This window comes from Ambystoma mexicanum, chromosome 4q, assembly GCF_040938575.1.
Source record: "Ambystoma mexicanum isolate Mex_15411 chromosome 4q, UKY_AmexF1_1, whole genome shotgun sequence".
Taxonomy (NCBI): Eukaryota; Metazoa; Chordata; class Amphibia; order Caudata; family Ambystomatidae; genus Ambystoma; species Ambystoma mexicanum.
In genome coordinates this window covers 862,941,435-862,960,001 of record NC_090928.1, presented here as the reverse complement: position 1 = coordinate 862,960,001, position 18,567 = coordinate 862,941,435, and the positions used below count along the sequence as shown (strand labels likewise).

General features: G+C 48.0%; 1 protein-coding gene across 5 annotated transcripts in view; it reads right to left on the bottom strand.

Annotated features, from left to right (window-relative positions):
• The window catches only part of MCFD2 (multiple coagulation factor deficiency 2, ER cargo receptor complex subunit), a 315,293-nt gene that overhangs the window by 234,627 nt on the left and 62,099 nt on the right, over positions 1–18,567 (bottom strand). Inside the window, exon 1 of one of the 5 annotated variants that reach the window (XM_069608428.1) lies at positions 6,806–6,916. The exons of the other annotated variants lie outside the window; for them this stretch is intronic. The gene's annotated coding sequence lies outside the window, so the exon portion shown is untranslated. Of the gene's footprint in view, positions 1–6,805; positions 6,917–18,567 lie in introns of those variants that run through there. 5 annotated transcript variants of the gene reach the window in all.

Sequence of the window (18,567 nt, the reverse complement as noted above, 5' to 3'; positions counted from 1 at the left end):
GTATCCGTATAACAAGAAAATTTACAGAGAGGTCGGTTCTAATGAAACTATAATAACGAAAAATAAGAGTATTCTTTTTCTTAATATATGGCGGGTTAGAAGCATAGGGAAAAGGGTGAACCCCCAAATACATTTAAAAGAGAAAGAAGGAGGCCACCATGGGGCGCAGGCAATATGGCTGCCTGATCTACGTGCTCCCCGCATGGCCCCGGGAAACTTGCGGTGCACCACCACCTAATGGAGCGTGACCCCCCCCCTAAACTGCGAAAATCAGCCGGGGGACCCCTCAAGGAGCCTAGGGGCGCTCAAACGGCTCTCAGGTGTTCTCCCGACCCAGAGATCCTCGAGCGGTGCTGGCGGCGCTTCCCCTCCCCCACGCGGCCCTGAATGACATCCAAGCCGAGGGCAGTGGCATAGCTCGCCATTCCCGTGGGAGGGGGAGCTGCGCGCTCCATCTGTGCTGCGCACTGACCATCGTAGGGTGCCTTGGGTGCCCTGCAGCTAATCCTAACCACGACTCTCGGCCAGGGAAGACCTGGCGGAGGGGTCGGGCACCCGCCCTCCCGCCGGGCATCCGCCCTCCCGCCTCCGGCATTCGTGAGAGACCAGCAGCCCCCCACATATTTGAGGTCCTGTACCAGGGGGGTGGGAGGGAGGGGGGGGGGGTTAGGCGGTGTGTTCCCCCTCGCCCCCCATTTCTGCTAACGGAGTCGTCCTGCGGCCCGGGCCGAAACAGGAGCTTGCCCGGGCCCCTTCTCTCCCTCCTCCGTGTCACAGCTATGTGGCATCGGATGTGTGGGGCCAACGCCAGAGATACACGGTGGCAGAGGGGGCCCGCCTTGGATACCCTCGGGGAGATCTGCCACCATACCCAGGAACTGGCTGTGGTACTAGTCGCTGGGGAGACCACCCCCCCCCTGCCAGCGGTCTCCTTGATGGGCTTGGGCCAACGCAGGAGCGCGCCCAGGCCTCCCCCGACCGCTCGCACATATTAGCCTCATCAAGGTGCACCCGAAGAACCCACCCCCACCAGTGAGGTGGCATTTGAGCTCCAACCCTACACCTCAAAGCCATAGCGGACCCTCCAGGGTGGGAAATCCTACCCACACCACTACCACTCCACTGGGGGTCGGCCCCACCTGCACACCCTCACGGCTGAAACCAGGTGAGCGCACAGTGCAACACGGCCATCCGGGCCCCCACCCGACTGTGCACCCACGGAATGACTTTGTGCCAACCACTTGAAGCATCGCCTCTTCTTACCACGCTGAGGGGCTCCTGGAGGACTCGCAGTAGATCTGACTGAAAGGGGTGACCCCCGACCATAGACCCTGGCACTCTAGCAGGGAGCCACTCGGGCCCCAGAAGGGGGTACCAAGGAAGCTACCAGAACACCCTCGGGGTGCCAACTCGCAATTATCACACCATTGGGGGTCGACCCGGGGAGGCCGGAGTGGCGGCTTGCACGATGGTGCCCCAAGTGTGCCTCACAGCCTGAACGCAGGAGGAAAGCTCCAAAGATCTGGCTCCCACATAACCGTGGAGAAAGCCCCCGGCACGAGGAGGGAAGCATTTGACATGACGAGAGGCTGCAGCGATTCGGGGTGATGGGGGCTCATGAGCTGGAAGGAGACCCTTGCGAGATACTAGTCCGCGCCAGGTCAGTCAGTCAGAGAGGGAGGCCGGTCGCCCCTCCATACCAACCCCGGACATGAATGCCATCCAGAATAACATCCAGGTGATTCTCAAAGAAATTAGAGGAATGAGGACAGACATGGGGGCCAAGCTGGCTGATCGCACAGCCAAGGTCTGCACACTAGAAGATCAGATGGAGGGAGTGGAGAATAACCAGGCATCAACGGACCGCCTCAAAGCACATATGGAAATAAGGTTTAGGGAGCTCGAGCGCCACAAGGACCACCTCCGGCTCAAGGTTGATGACATGGAAAATCGCAAAAGGAGAAACAACTTGAGGATTTTTGGCCTGGCAGAAACAGAGGGGAAGACCCCAGTGGGCCTAGAGGGTACAGTTCAGGATATTATCAGGATTGTCCTGGGGTCTGATTCTGGAGAGACGCTTTTGCTTGACAGGCTCCATCGAGCGGGTGGGGGCAGAAGGGGCCCGCCCTCGGTGCTGGCGAGGTTCCACTATTACAGAGACAAAGCCAGACTTTTGGAAAGGGCTAAGACCCTGAGAGACATACAGTATGCATATTTCAGGGTGACAATTTACCAGGACCACTCAGCCTTCACACTCCAGATGAGGAAAAAAGGCAGAGTTATCACCAGATGGCTGCAGGAAAAGGGGGTCCGCTATCGCTGGGGACACCCATTCTACCTAGCTTTTGAATGGCAGGGCCAGATGTATCAGCTAGTTATGGAGGAGCACATTCGGAGAGCGGCAGATGACTTGATGGGGGACCGCCCGGGCACATCCAGAGAGGAGAGCAGAGGCGAAAGGAATCCCAGCCGGGCCCCTCAGGGCCCTGATCTCATCCAGGAGAAGCTCAAAGTGAAGGGCATGCAGAGATTCCAGATATCCAAACCCCCCCCCCCCCAGCAGACCGGGGAGGCCCCACATGAGCACACTCGAATTGTCAAGTGTCTAACTATCAGTCCAAATTTACGTGTATAATCCCCAGGTGGTCTTAACGACCAGAGGAAAAAACGCTTCCTACCTCATGTCCACATTGTGGTTGTTGGGTTTATTGTTTAAAAGGTTGTAATTCGGTGTGGCAGAGTGGGCGGAGCTGGGGTCCGCTTAGTGGTATGTATGAAAGTTCTAGAAAACCGGATACCTTCCGGCAGATTGTTGGTCCCACATGAACACACCGGAAGGATCTAATGCTTAACCTGTGTGTTAAAATGGGTACACACCACCCACTGAGCGCCTCACCGACCTGGGGGTGGGGGTTTAAAATGCAGGTTAACTTATGTTTTCACCGCGGTTGAGCAGGTTTCTGTTAAAAAAATATGGTTCGAAGTCGTAAAGTTGAATATTGAGAGGCTTGCCTAGTGGCAAATGACACGGTCCCCTCGGTTTCACCATGGACCTGGGCGGAGGCCTTCAGCCCTGCCCCGAAGGATATCCACTGGGGGGGGGTCTTACGGTTCGGAGGGTCGGGCCTCGTTTCATGGGCGGGGGGGGGTTGATGAAGGGAGCAACCTCACCCTGGGGGCCTCCTATTGGGTAGACGTTTAGCGTAAATTCCACCAAGCTCCTGGGGGGGGGGTACACATTCTTCTCCCCGCCCCCACCAAACATATACAATAATTGATTTACTATTAGTGTCAGAGGAGGGAGATTGGAAGTCCATCAGTCGAATCGGTCACATGGTCGGATCATGAACTCCTAGTAATAGACTGGAGGCTCCTATAGGTCATATAGGTGGCGGTGTAATGACACCCTTCTGAGAGAACAGGTCTTTAAGGAATTTCTACAGAAAGAAATGGAGGCCTATTTTGCAACGAATGACACGGGTGAGACACCAGTGGTCACAGTCTGGGAGGTGGCAAAGGCCACATTTCGGGGCTTTCTCACTGCTGAGGGTGCCAGGAGAAACGGGAGAGGGCTCTGATCGAATCCAAACTCTGGGGGGAACTGAGGGCCACGAGAATGCAGCTCACTAAGGGGGACGTAGATCGGGATGCCCTCCTGGGTGCACTGAGGGATAAGAGACGGGCCCTACACACAGTTTTAATCGGTGAAGTGGTTAAGAAAATGAGATGCACCAAACAGAGATCTTATGAGAAGGGAGATTAGGTCGGGACCATGCTGGCGCATAGACTGAGGGGGAACAGAGCGGATAGACGGGTTATGGGTATTAGGGCCAAGGCAGGTAACATCCAAATTAAAACGGAACACATAGTGGAGTCCTTTGCTGATTTCTATAAGGAACTCTACGCGAAACAGAAGGGCGTTTCCAAGGAGGCGGTCCGATTATATCTTAAGGACTACCCCCTGCCCAGGCTCACCAAACCTAAGTGGGAGGCCTTAGAAAGAGATATTAGAGGAGGAGGTGGAGGGGGCTATCAAGCGACTCAAGGTGGGCAAGGCCCCGGGGGTGGGGGGATGGCTTCACGGCCGACTTCTTTAAACAGTACCAATCAGTCTTAATACAACCATTGGCCAAGCTCTTTAACCAAATTTGGTCCCCTGACAACATCCCACTAACTTTCCTGCAGGCCACGATTACGGTGATACCGAAGCCCGGTAAAGACCCAACGGAGTGCGGTTCTTACAGACCCATTTCACTCTTGAATGTCGATGCAAAGATCTTCGCTAGGATCCTAGCCACGCCTTCTCGAAAAGTGCTTGCCTCGACTGGTCCATCCAGACCAGGTAGGTTTTGTACTCAATAGGCAGGGGGCGGATAGCATGCGCAAGACCACTCATATACTTAGCTCAAGGGTGGTTAGAGCAGAGGGCGCCCTTCTCCTGTCCTTGGACTCAGAGAAGGCGTTTGATAGGGTGGGCTGGCCCTTCATGGAGGGGGTTCTCTCGTCTCGTGGGGATGGGGCCAAAATGGCGAGGGTGGATTTCTGACCTCTATTCGGACCCCTCTGCAAGGGTGGTGGTCAATGGTGTTGAGTCAGCATTGTTTCCCCTGGAAAGGGGCACGAGACCCCCTTATATATGCATTAGTGATGGAGCCCTGAGCCATAGCCATCAGAGGGAACGAAAATATAAAAGGGGTTAAGATAGGGGAAATTAATAGTAAGATGAGCCTGTTCGCAGACAACATACTACTCTACCTTACCAATCCATCCCGGTCAGTCCCAGAGGTATTAGGTAGTCTGGAGAGATATGGGGCCCTCGCAGGCTATAAGGTGAACCTAGGGAAGTCAGTTGCGTATGTGGCAGGGCAGCTCAATGAGACCGAAAGGCAATATGTTGAAAACCTCCCATTCTGCACACAAGTGGAGGGTCTCCGTCATCTGGGAATCCAGCTCCCACAGACACTGGCTAACCTCTTTGCCGCCAATTACCCACCCTTTTGGTCGGCGTTTAAACGCGACATTGAACGATGGGCAAAGTCCGGCCTGGCATGGATGGTTCGCCTCAATTCAATCAAAATGGTGATTCTCCCCAAATTCCTGTATTTGTTCCAGATGTTGCCGACCTTTGTACATAGGCCCTTCTTCCTTGAGATTAGGCGTACCCTCCTGCGCTACCTTTGGGCAGGAAAATCCCATAGAATTTCCTAGGATGTCCTGACAAGACCCAAGGATGAGGGGGTGTGAATTTCCCAGACCCGGAGACATACTATAAAGCGTCTCAGTTACGTCGACCACTTTGTGATGGGTCCGAAGAAACAGTGGATAGCAATGGACAATGTGCTTTTTGCCCCGGTAACGCTTGATGAATGGCTGTGGGTTCCCAAGACACGCATTCCTAGGCAGATCTTGAACCACCCATTCCTGGGGGTATTATGGACCATATGGAAGGGGGGGGGGTTACCTTAGATGGCTCACAAATTGGCCCACGGCCCCGAGCTGTATCTGGGCCCCACCACTTATGGATGGGATCGATGAACCTCTGGCCTTCCAGCAGTGGTACGAGGCGGGTCTGGCCAGGGCGGGTACAGCTGTGGTCAGATGGACTATTCATCTCTCTGGGTGATCTGAATGAGTCCCTGGGCGACCTCTCCCCTTTTCGATATCTCCAGTTGAAAGGGGTCCTAACTGAAAACAAATGGGGGGTGGGGAGAGATACACTCAGGAGGGACCCAACAGATTTTGAAAAATTCCTGATCACATACAAGGGTACCAAAGGGGTGATCTCCAGGCTATACGCCCTTTTGTTGTCGTCCACCCCACAGGACCCCCCGCTGCCCAGGTGCAATGGGCTAGAGACTTGGGCGTCCCCATCACCAATAGGAGATGGACTAAAATGTGCAGGCAGGCCAATCGCTCAACAGCTGCTTCCCAATACCACCACCAGGCTCTGAAACTAATACATAGATAGCATTACCCTCCACAAAGGATCGCCAAGATGTATAAAGGATATGACCCGCATTGTTGGAAATGACATACCGAAGGGGCGATTACGTACATATGTGGTGGCAGTGCCAAGCGGTGCAGACTTACTGGAGTGAAGGCCTCTCCTGGATAAAGGAGGTTGATGGAATTGAAAGGACCCTATGCCCTTGGTTAATATTGTTTGGTATTGGGGAAGGGTGAGACCCGACGGTAACCCATGACCACATGCTACAGGTCATGTTGGTGGCCAGAAGTTATTGGGTGCAGAAATGGAAGGCCGCCCGCGCCTCTGCGGAAAGAGAATGGGTCACCAAACTCCGGGCCTTATACGACATGGAATTCCTGACCCACCTAATCGATGAATCTAAAATTAACATTGAAGGTCTTTGGCTCCCTTTCTTTGATAAATATGGGAGAGCCGGTTGAGGTTGATGAAACACTCATGATCAGCTCATAGGACCTGTAATTGACTCTGGGGCGCCCTGCCCAGTGGACTTGTGGGGCTGGAGAGCGGGCACAGTGCCTTGATCATTGGTTTGATTTTTGCCCTTCATTTGTGTAGCACCATGTCGCATTGTGTTTTTCCTTGGTCGCATTTGTAATATCTTCATCTATGACGGTTTGTGGGCGGGGGGGGGGGGGAAGGGTAGGGTGGAGGATGGGGGAAGAAAGGTTGTGATGGTTTATTCAGATTATCATTGCGATTATATTCTGGTTGGACTAATGTCATTACCTAAAATTTCAATCAAATTTAATTTTCAAAAACAAAAAAGAAAGAAAAAGAAAACAAGGATTTTCAGGATTATAGTTTAATTCTACCTACCTTTCTGTATATCACAGAGCCTTTAGAACTCTTCCCAACCTGGCATCATGTGCTTCTTGAATAGTCTTAAAAACACCAGCCGCAGCTTCGGCCTTGAACAGTTCATACGCGATTCTCTGAAATACGGAGGCAGCAGATACTAAGCCAACGGCATATGGACAAATTGGAAAAAGCCCTCGAGCAAAATAAATGCTGTCAATTCCTTGGATTAATTATGCTACTTTGATAGTACAGAGAAGTGAGATCCAATGTCGAGAACACACAAGCCTCACACACCGTGAGCAGAACAAGGTTTGGTAGTGGATGGCGATCAAGTACCACATGCATTTATTGAGTGCCCCCGAGATTCACACAGTCTTAAATTTGACATTCCCCTTTGCTACTACCACGAAAGAGGAGACGCATTCTGCCGTTTCAATACATTCCTTCACTAAATGTGGCCAAGTCTCCCTTTACTTCCTCTCTTCTCGCTAGAGGGTTATTTCTCATTTTGTGTAAAGTGCAATCGAATTAGGCTGTAGCTTTATTTGGATGAATAAGGCACTTCAGGCATCCTGGAACTTAATGCTTCAACTGTTGTTTCAGCACAGAACATCACTTCTTCCCCATTTAACTTGATTTCTCATTTCCTTTGGTGAAGCCAACACGAGAGTGGTGCCTTTGTCAGTAACATACACTTCCCCCTGTCACCTCCCTGCCCCTTGTATTCATGATTGTCTGGAAACCACTTCACAATTTCTATCCTTGCCCCTCTGTAGGCCACTGGCCTGTTGTCCACTGATTCCAATTGTTAATTCTCAAAATATCTTTCAAATACATGTCTGGGCAAATGGGTGTATTCCACCCGAGTCAATCATATTTATGGTCTTCCCATTGACCTGTATGTACCATGTCTTATGAGCCATCTAGATCTTCCTGATGAACTTCATTCAGCTCTTCCACCAAATTGCATCTTGCAACATTTTGCTAAATTATCTTTTCTTTTGCATTTACCGCAGGTTACACCAATAGCAGGGCACATAGACTCGCAAAGGGTCCTGCCATGTCACACCTATAGCACTTCTTTGGTGTCTGGCCCTAAACTGCAAGGCGCCTTGCATAGCATACAGGGCAGATTGTCTGGGGAAGGCACGGTTTGTTTTATGTCTCTATGTATTTAGGCTGTGTTCTAGCAACTACTACATTTGTGTATGCAATTGCCCCATCTTTTTCCTCAGACTGTCAATTGTTCGGCACACATTTTCCTAAGGGCCTTGACAAACATATTGGTGTGTTCTACTTTCTTTGCAGAGAACCTCCTCCAATGTCAGATCACCCTAGGACCATAGACATTCTCTTATCTTCCCATCTGTGCATTCCAGCAGAAACTGATCTAATCTCTCCTACATCTGTGGGCCAATATTGTATCACTCTCAGAGCAGTTCTAATCCGTTACATGGTCTCACCTTCTCTTTGCATTCTTTTCCCAAAATGTGTAACTTTCCAAGCATGATGCAAATCTCTCTCAAATAGTGTCTATTTAGTTTAGCTATGCACTTTTCATATTCGTTCAACGGATCCACCTCTTAAGTGAGTCTGGGAAAATCATCAACAATCTTGCCCCGGTGCGCCCAAGCAATGGATGAGGAATTACTTTTTCAACCCATTCGGTTGTCCCACTCATGGTGTTGGCATAGTGCTCAAAAGATTTCTTCCAACTCGTCCATGCTATTGGTGGGTCACCTGGGGAGGGGAGGAAGGTCATTGGAGGAGTGACATTATGTTGCATTTTCCCTGAGAGAGATTTACAATCCCCTGGACTCTGGGTGCCTTCTATTGAGCTATTCTTTGTGCTTAAATATGAAATATTTTTAATTTTTCTTTAGGGGTGCATCCACCATTTCCCAATTTTCACCTGTGCTTCCATTATCAATGAAGATTCCATTGTCCCGTTGAGGTTTTCTTCCTCTCCCTTCTTCTATTTTCCGTTTCCTTTTCCTTTTATTTTCAAAGCAGGTGCAGCACTGCTACAGCTTGCTCAAGCTTGTTGAGCGATGGCTTCATTGGTACCCCACTTGAAAGAGCAAATTGTGGGTAAGGAGTCTCCTGGGACAAATAAATGAAAATCAGTTGACAAAAAGCATATTTTGAGGGCATCTGCTGAGCCCACTCATTCAAGCAGGAGGAACACTAAGGAAGTGGCTAGTTTGATTCCCTATACTTTGGAGTGTGAGCATTATTGAAGATCTCTAAATCGACGGTATGCAAATGGTTAACTTTTAACATTCTTTTTTAACATATCCTTTGGGCATTTCCACTATCTTGACAAGTGACATCTCTTTTCAAGAGCTTTGGCTGACAGAATCATTCAGAGTTGCTGGGTATAAGGTTTATTGCTGTCTTGCCAACCATAAAGGCAGAGGCAGTGACTCGAGTGGGTTAGAGATTGGAGCCAAAACCCATTTCAACACAAATAGTGTGATTTATCTTCTCCTTATATGCTCATAGTATATACCACAAGTGTCAGCTTATCCAATAGTGGCCTGCTGATTGTCAACATATATGACCCTCCAGACACGCAGGCAATTAAAACTATCCAAGAAAATGTAAAAACGTTGGTATTGTCATGGTTTGATCAGCATCCAGGTGGCAATTTGGTTATTGCCAGTGATTTTAACGTGCATCTACAGAACTGTAGTGACTCTGATGATGTTGAAGCACCTTTATCGTACATGGTACCCAAGGAAAGCAGGGTTGACCAAGGATGGGGGGGGGGGGGAAATGGTGCTCAATTGCCCTGTTGTAGTGACAGAACTGCGCATTAGCGACCATTTTCCAATGTCATGGTCACAAACCCTTTGTAACACTTGTGCTTTCAAGCAGGCCGACCCCAATTGTTGGAGGGTGAACTAATATGGTCAGCTACTAATGTTGGAAATATATCTGCATTGAATTCCATTCTCTGGAAGTTTGGCTTAGAGAAAATAATTGTGATTTGGGTGCGTTTATTATCTGTTTGGGTCATTTAAATTTAAACCAGCGTTGCTGAGAGGGCGTCTTTCACATAGTTCCTTCCTTATTATATAGCCATTTTCATTGGTATATGGCTAAGATTAGGAAAGACACCACCAAAACTTAGTGCATAAAGGCTAAATCTATTGTGGCCCTTGGCACCAAGTATAATAATTGGTTGAGAAGGCACAGACATAACAAGCCCGATGTAAATTGCAAGTTTATGTTTGGCCTCCTTATAATTAGACAATGTGGCGGTACTATAGACCGTGCTTACCTAATGCAAGCACTCTGGAACTAAATGTTGTGTCCAAAAAAGCACGGCTGGAACATCTTTCCCCTCATTATTGGGATGACTCTTTGTAACATCTTAATCAATACTTTGATGACTCTGAAGGAGCGGGGGCGCGGGGGGGGGGGCTATTCCTAGTTGGGACATAGACATTCTAGTATTGATAACTACATTGAAGCCATCCAGGGGCCCCGTCCCAGATAGCATTTCAAACGTGGTCTTGCAAGCCAAACCTGAATATTGGGCACACCAACCTTTACAGATAACGAATAATTGGAGGGAATCAATCCAGATACCAGTTTATGAAAGGTGGCAGTAAGGATTCGTCCGATTACACACTACTTGCGATGCTTGCTTCTAGCTCTAAATTAGTTGCATCTCTGTAATTGAAGCAACTGTCTCAATGGGCGATGAGAAACATCTTCTTAGCAAGTTTCAAACAGGCTTTACAATCAGAAATCTTTGCGCATTACATTAGGTTGTATACGAATTGTTCGTATTACAACTGTTCGAATGACAATTGACCTTTTCACAATTGACCGAATTGTGAAGGTCAATTGTAACATATGTGGGGGGAAACCCCCCCGCCCAAAACACATATATATATATATATATATATATATATATACACACACACACATACATACATATATATATATATATATATATATCAATCGTGAAAAGGTCAATTGTGACCCTTTAAATTCGGTCAATTGTTCATTCGAACAATTGTAAACGAACAATTTGGGTAATACCTTACATTATTGGTCTAATGAAATCTATAGACAACCTTATGGGAAGCTATATGTTTCATAGACTTTTCTAAAGCGTTTTATTCAGTCTCACAGCCTTTGTTATGGCACAAAGTTAGAACTTGGAACCTACCCTTTTGCATTTTATCCATCTATATAGTGACACTAAGGTGACCGTTACACTGAATCCAGAGGGTGATCTATCAAAGCAGATGAGCACAAATCCGGGATTGATGCAGGGGTGCGTTCTGGCATCCCTGCTGTTCAATATCGGATATGGATAGTGCCCTCAGTCAGGTGTAAAATGTTTCCCCTTATATAGGAAAAGAAGCAGTCCCATGGATCCTTTACGCAGACTACACTGTTTTGATCCATCACTTGAAACACTTGTGTATGAGCGCGATATAAATAAAACATATATCCATCGCACCCCCACTGGTCAGCAGCAGTCTATAACCATTAATTAAACTAAAACAAAACAAACACTGCATGATGCAAGTTAGTCTAGAAATTAAATCAGCATCCTCTGGAGGTGGTAGATAGATACCTGTATTTAGGCTTTTTCATAAAAACCATCCAGCCAAGCCTTTCTATGAAGACCACATTTCCTGCAATATTTGGAGGAAGTGGGTAGTAATTAAAAGGTTTATTGCATTAAAAAGGAGTCAATAATATAGAGAGGCTGTTGTCTATATTGCACCAGCATTGTGCCTGGATTATTGTATAGCCTGGAGCTATTGCCAGAGAGATAGATGATATGTCATTAATAACGCACCTGTATACAAGTGCTTCTAGGCATGACAAGACAAGGGCGGTAAGACAGAGGGATGACAAAGACAAACGATCTTACTAGGCTGTGTCAATCAGATTGTGCAAGTGCTACAACGTAAAGTGCAGGCGGGAAAGGAGGAGGGGGCAGTGCCAGGGAGAGTGGGGTGGGGTGCAATCAGGGCAGCATTGCTCTGAGGTGCAGCCAGGGCAGCGCAGCTCTGGGTAAGTGCAAGGAGGCAGGGGCCTGTGGTTAACAGTTACAACCCCCAAGATGCACGATAGGGCCAGAGGCCATTTTGAGTTGGTGAAAAGAGGGCCAGCCCCCCCCCCTTTACATTAAAAAATTCCTGGGCGGTTTAGGGTGCCCCTCAGCCCCCCCCCCCTAAAATGCAGCCGACCATGTTCAGTTTTTTTGTTTACCCAACTTCCCTTGGCACAAATGGGCACATTAGTGTGCCAATCTGCCCCCAGGGTGCCCAAAACCTACTGCCCCATCTCCGGGGGGGGGGGCCTGTCACTCGTTTTGTGGTGGCCTTCTCCCCCCTGCCCCCCAAATGAATGGGGGGCACCTCATGCAGCCCTCCCTGGGGCCCCTAGGAAGGGCTGCATGAGGTGCCCCCCCTCCATTTGGGATGGGGAGAGGGCCACCACAAAGAGGTGGAACACTAATGTGCCCATCTGAGGCAAGGGAAGTTGGGTAAACAAAGAAAAAAATGAAAATGGTAGGTTGCATTTTAGGGGGGAGGGGGCTGAGGGGCACCCTAAACTGTTAGGGAAGCCAGCCCAAATGGAGGGGACATCATGCAGCCCTCCCTGGGGGCAGATGGGGCACCCATCTTCCCCAGGGGGGCCCTAACCTGCAGGCCCCACTCTTTGGGGGGCCTGCCCACACTTTCCCGGTGGCCCTCTGCCCCCCCCCCCCCAAAATGGATGGGGGCACCTCATTTAGTCATCCCTGGGGGCATATATCTGCCCCCAGGGAGGGCTACAAGGGGAGCACCCCCTTCCACTTAGGGTGGGGGGCCACCCCCCTTATGGAAAAAATAAAAATAAGGCCCCCACCCCGGTTTAATTTCCATTTTTTTTCCTACCTCCTTTCCTTGGGGGGGTGGGGCAAATGATCACCCCTTTACGACACCTCCCTCGGTCTCCGGCTTGCAATACAGCCGGAGATAGAGGTAGAGTGAGAAGGGCTCTTACCTTCTCGATTCATTGCAGCAGCCGAAAATGGCTGTCACAGTGAATTTACTTTCAGTATCATGTCGGAATGCATTACGCACATCAACATGAAACTGAAGGTAATCCAACCCCCGGGCTATGAAGAGGGGCCTCTCCTCACATAGCCCGGGGTTGGATTACAGTTCAAAACAGAGTGCGTAAAAGGATGAGCTATCTCGTCCTTAGCAACCCGGAGGGAATTCCAAGGACAAGATACCTCGTCCTTGGCACCTAAGTGGTGAAGGGAAACTTCTTGGTTTCATTTCAGCAACATTGCACTCACGGTTGATCAAATGATAACCATCCCGAATGCTGGACTTGTTTTGAAAAAGAAGTTGCTACATTGGATAGTGTTGAGACCACAAAGAATCTGCAGGGGAAGAAACGCTATGGCAAGTTTATTCTCCAGAGCCACCACTTAGAACCCCTTGTTCCTACCTCACTAAATTTTGTGATGGAAGCTAGGAAGGTTTATAATCTATTTACGACGTAACATCCTCCCTACTCGGGAGAATACCGGCAGTTGGCTCAATAAAATCGCTTAATGAAAGATGTTGTAGGCTCTGTAATATCACGTGGAAACCCCTCGCCATATTTTAACAGGGTGTCCCGCTTTATGATCCTCCTATGCCAATGGATATCCAGGGTTTTTACATAATACTGCATTTGTCATATCCAACCAATTTTGGAGTACCTTCTACTCTGCCAAAGCATTGGTTATTACGGCTGCTGCATTTTAAGTACGGCTTGAATTTTTATCTTCACCTGCAAAGTATTAAAGCAGACTTTTTAAATGGTTATTCGATTTTATGTTTTCTAACTGTGTAGAATAATGTTATGTTAATTGTTGCTATTCATGTGATGAAAGCTATTATTATCCAAGTGCACTAATACAAAAATAGTTTATTTTTTATATTAAAAGTCATGATTTTTGCGATGGGGCTCCCTCGAAAATGTACCTAACTTGGACATTCGAGTCATTGTGTAGCCCAATAATTACCTTTAACAGTCCCTCAGGAATCACCCAATCAGCCAATTACTTCCATAGCCTCGATCTTGACACAATATCTAAGGCTGGCGAGATAGATCGAAGGCCAACAAATGGATGACTTCATATTTTCCTTTCGACACCAGAACTTGGAGGCAGCCCAGTATAACCCCATTTAGATTTGTACCATAACCCTTACGGAGCCCAGACTGATTCTTTATAATTCCCTCTTCCTCCGTCCAGATTTCAAGATGTTTCAATACCAGACTTGCAAAGATCTTACTATCCGAGTCTAGTATTAAGATAGGGCGATAGTTATTGTGATCCGATCTACAACCGTTCTGACAAATGGGGATAAAAAAAGCTGTCGACCAAGTGTTAGGAAAATGACCCGTTTGAAGTATGTCAAAGAGGATTTTCAAAATACCTGCCTATACTTTCGGCACACCCTTAAAGAGACGATTCAAGGTTCTGTTGGGCCCAAGCACTCTAGACTAACTTGCATGCTGGATAAGGTCATAAATATCATCCATTTCATATTGCAGGGGCCCCACAATACAATTAGGGTTTCCCATATTTTGGAATATATTTTTGCACTGATAGTTTGAAGCAGCATAGAACCTTCCAAGGTTACTAACCCAGTCCGCCTCAAATACTGCGTTGATAGCCAACTCTCCATGACCCTTTCTGGGGCCATTCATCAACACTCAGAACGAACAAGTGTCTCTTGTATAAAAACGTAAGCATTACTTCTGCATCTGCTTGAACGAGAAGCGCCTTCTGGTTCTTCACCCAGTGTTTTGTTTTTTTTGCCTTGCCCTTCTTATTTCCCAGAAGAAAAAGCCTCAAAGGAAATGTTCCTTTCAATTGCCCCTATCTCGGCCCTCATCTCCCTCTCCCAAGTTACTAAAACCTTGTCATGCTTGTTCATCTTTCTGTTATGATGTGCCTTTTTACAACTTTTTTAGTTCCCCATTAAGTTGTGCGTCAAGTTTGAAAGAAGATGGTTAAAGTTTCCATTAGTGAACGTAAAAGGTTTCCACTCCTAAGGAGTTGAAAAACGACTCCCTCAACCAGCCAATTCATTTGGACAACTACGGTGATTCCACACAATTGAAGTGTATCCCATTTAAAAAAAAATGATGATCCCATTCAAAAGTACATGTCAACAAACTGTGGTCACTCCACTTACTTCCAATAACCTCAAAATGTTTGCAATTCCCTTAGAATTGTCTACAAAGGAGGTAATTCAGGGTTGAGTGCAAGTTGCCCATATTCCATGCAGGACATCCGCCCAAGTCCCCCTCAATGGTCCTCTTTAAATAGTGGAGGCCTAAATTGTTCAAACAGGACCGCCATTTGTTGCCACTAACCATTTTAGCCAGATTCCCATCATTCCAGTCATAATGCAAAGAAGAGTCAGTAGAATTAGTTGGTATTTCAGTCTTACTTTGGATACAGGTAGAGTTGAAATTGGCCAAAACAATGGCATGCCCATATTTTTTCCCCATCCAACCTACAACAAATTCAGCCAAATTGTCTAAAAAAAAAGACCTCTAATACACAAATCCCCTGATGCCAATATATGTTACATATCATATGAACACACCTGGAATGCACAGCCCATTTCACCCCCAAAAGACCAGCTTTCATATCATGTTTCTTGACCTCTACAACTCGGCATTCACATCTCAAGATTCTAACGACGTCCCATAGGGTCCTTAGTAGCTAGTTGGCAATTGGTGGAATATCCATCAAAACATTTTCTAATAACCATGTCTCCTGAATACAGACCAAGTCATATTTGCGTAGTAAGCAGCACACCTTGGGATTTGAAATTAAGTGGTAATGTCTCCTAGAATTCCATGACATCAGGTTAAGACTAGTTGGGACTAAAGCTTCCTAAAAGGACCGTCTACCTCGTGATGAGCGTTAAGTGAAGTAACCACCCAGGACCAATCTTACTGGGAAGTATTCGGTCCCCACTCCCTTCTATCCACTGTCACATACCTTGTATCGCCATTACCATAATTTGAGAAGTAGCCATTTGTAGACCTTCCCGATGCATTCGTTTTCACCAACTCTTTTCCCATCCTATCTGTTTTAGCCATCCAAGGTGACACCAGAAAGCCCAGAGGTCTCAGTTAAACTGCTTCTTTTCAAAATAATTCATACACTGCTCTGGAATCAAGGGTAAAAATTGCCTCATCTGTACGCCTATGTTCCACAAACTCCACTCTTTCAATAGCTCGACTTGAGCTAACACTCAGGATAACGATTTCTGAAAAGAGCAATAGGATAGCAGAACGATTTAGAGCAGGGCGCCTGGGACTTTGAAAAATATCGATAGCAATCTTATACTTGGTGTTTGAAAAAAAAGGGTTCTGCTCCTTCATATCAGCCGAAGTTCTGTACCTGCTTTCCAATTTACCCAGAGCATTCTTTTTAAACCAAGAATTTACATATTTACCCACAATTCTTGATGGAGCAGAAATAAATGGGCCCAAATAAGGGCCACGCTGATAAAAGCGCTTTCAATGAATGCTGGATCACCTGTGCATAGTGATTGTTCATGTAAATATTGTACAGCTTTCATGTCAAAATGGTCATTCTCCAACCTTTCGAACACATCAGGGCCACAAACGTCTTTGCCCTTAGCACCCTTCAAAACAGTAAATTTGTGTGGGTGAGTTTGTGGAGTAAAAGGAGGTCTGGGAATGTGGGTCAGTAAACAAAACACCCCCCGCCGCCTGCAACCAGTATTGTTCTACGTTGGCAACCCCCCGCCATCCCCACTAGAGTTAGATCAAAGCATGGCAGTAGCTGTAAGGGGGTAATCAAAGGCTACCTTGGACATTCCACTCGAGGACCCAGCTTCTTCACGGGGAGTAAAGTGCAAGGTGCTTCCGGCTTCTGCTTGTGGATCCAGAAACCGCCCCCAACAAAATGTCCACTTCCACCCTCCAATTCATTCATGCGCTTATTGTCCGTGAATCCAATACCAGCACATTGCAACACACTGGAAACATGTTTTGCACCGCTGTGACCCAAGGAAACTACTCTGGAAACCTGGTTCCCACCGGCCCTTGAGGACTTTAAATGCAACACATCCTCAGAGGTCCCTAGTCCATGCACATAAATTGTTTGTACAGAGCCGAAGTCTTCACATTGGGATTCAGTTGAAACCTTTTTACATCAATACTACCGATTGTAGTAGTACAAACTTTTAATCCTCGATTCTCCGGGAACAATAAAGAATTACACTGCACTGAAACACTAGCGGACCATTCACATTAAGTGCGTTACAGATCGAACAGGAGATAATTCAAAAGAACTGCTGTTCACATACCACAACCCTTGGTTCCACATGCATACTCCCACAAGGAACAAGTTACTTACCTGTAACTGTTGTTCTCCAGCATGGGTCTGGCATGGATTCACATGCTCATGAATATTCCCTGTCGGCAGGCCGGGAATCCTCGGTATAGAAAAGAAAAAAAAATCAGTTTCGTTTCTGATCTGTCTTTCTTAGTAGCAACCAATCACTGGTCTCTGGGTCATACTGCCCCCAGCCAATGACTGCCCTCTCCCTAAGCCCCGCCTCTGTCAGCCATCCTCAGATTTGGTAGCACGTAAATTGGCAGTATGACCAAGTGAAGAGCCGCAGAGGGGTAGGCGGGAGGGTTCGCATGTGAATCCATGCCAGACCCATGCTGGAGAACAACAGTTACAGGTAAGTAACTTGTTCCTTCTCCAGCATGGGGTCTGGCATGGATTCACATGCTCATGAATAAGAGAATACATAGCAGTACACACATGCACAACCACGGGAGGTGGCAACAGGCTCAACATTAAGCAACTCTTACCTCCTCACCAGGCTCACCTTGGGCGAACAGGTTAGCGCAGCATTGCTTGGCCGACCCTGGACTCCTCCCTGGACTCCTGATCGACGCAGTAGAATCTTGTGAAGGTGTGCGTCGACCTCCACGTCGCAGCCCTGCAGATGTCCAGCAGGGGCACACCAGACAGGAACGCTGAAGTAGCAGCGATCGCTCTGGTCGAATGGGCTCTCGGACGGCCGGGCAGCGGTCGGTTTGCCAAACGGTGACAGTGCATGATGCAGCCGGAGAGCCATCTGGAAATGGAAGTCTTCGAGAGAGCCTTCCCTTGATTCACAGTCCCAAAGTTCACAAACAGCTGTGACGTCTTCCGAAAACTCTTTGTGCGGTCCACGTAGAACTTCAGCACTCTAGCTACATCCAGCGAGTGCAAAGTCCTCTCGGCCGGCGACGAAGGAGACGGGAAGAAAAATGGCCACACCAAGGGCTCGTTGAGGTGGAAGTCCGACGGCACCTTGGGCATAAAGGAGGGGTGTGTCCTCAGCAACACCCTCGTGTCATGAAAAGTCAAGTATGGAGGCTTGCAAGATAGGGCCTGGATCTCTCCCACTCGTCGTGCGGAGGTGATGGCCACGAGGAAAGCGGTCTTCCATGACAGGAACTTCAAAGGCGCCGAATGCATAGGCTCGAATGGGTCCCTCCCCCCCCCCCCATGAGCCTGGTCAGCACCACATTAAGCTCCCACGCCGGGGCAGGAGCCTTCACCGGCGGGAATAATCGGAATAGTCCCTTCATGAATTCTTTCATCAGGCGATGAGACCACAAGGACGCCCGTCCCGTAGTCCTGGTATATCGGGAGATTGCAGCCAGATGTATTTTGGAGGTGTGAGCCAATCCAGCTTTGGCCAGCG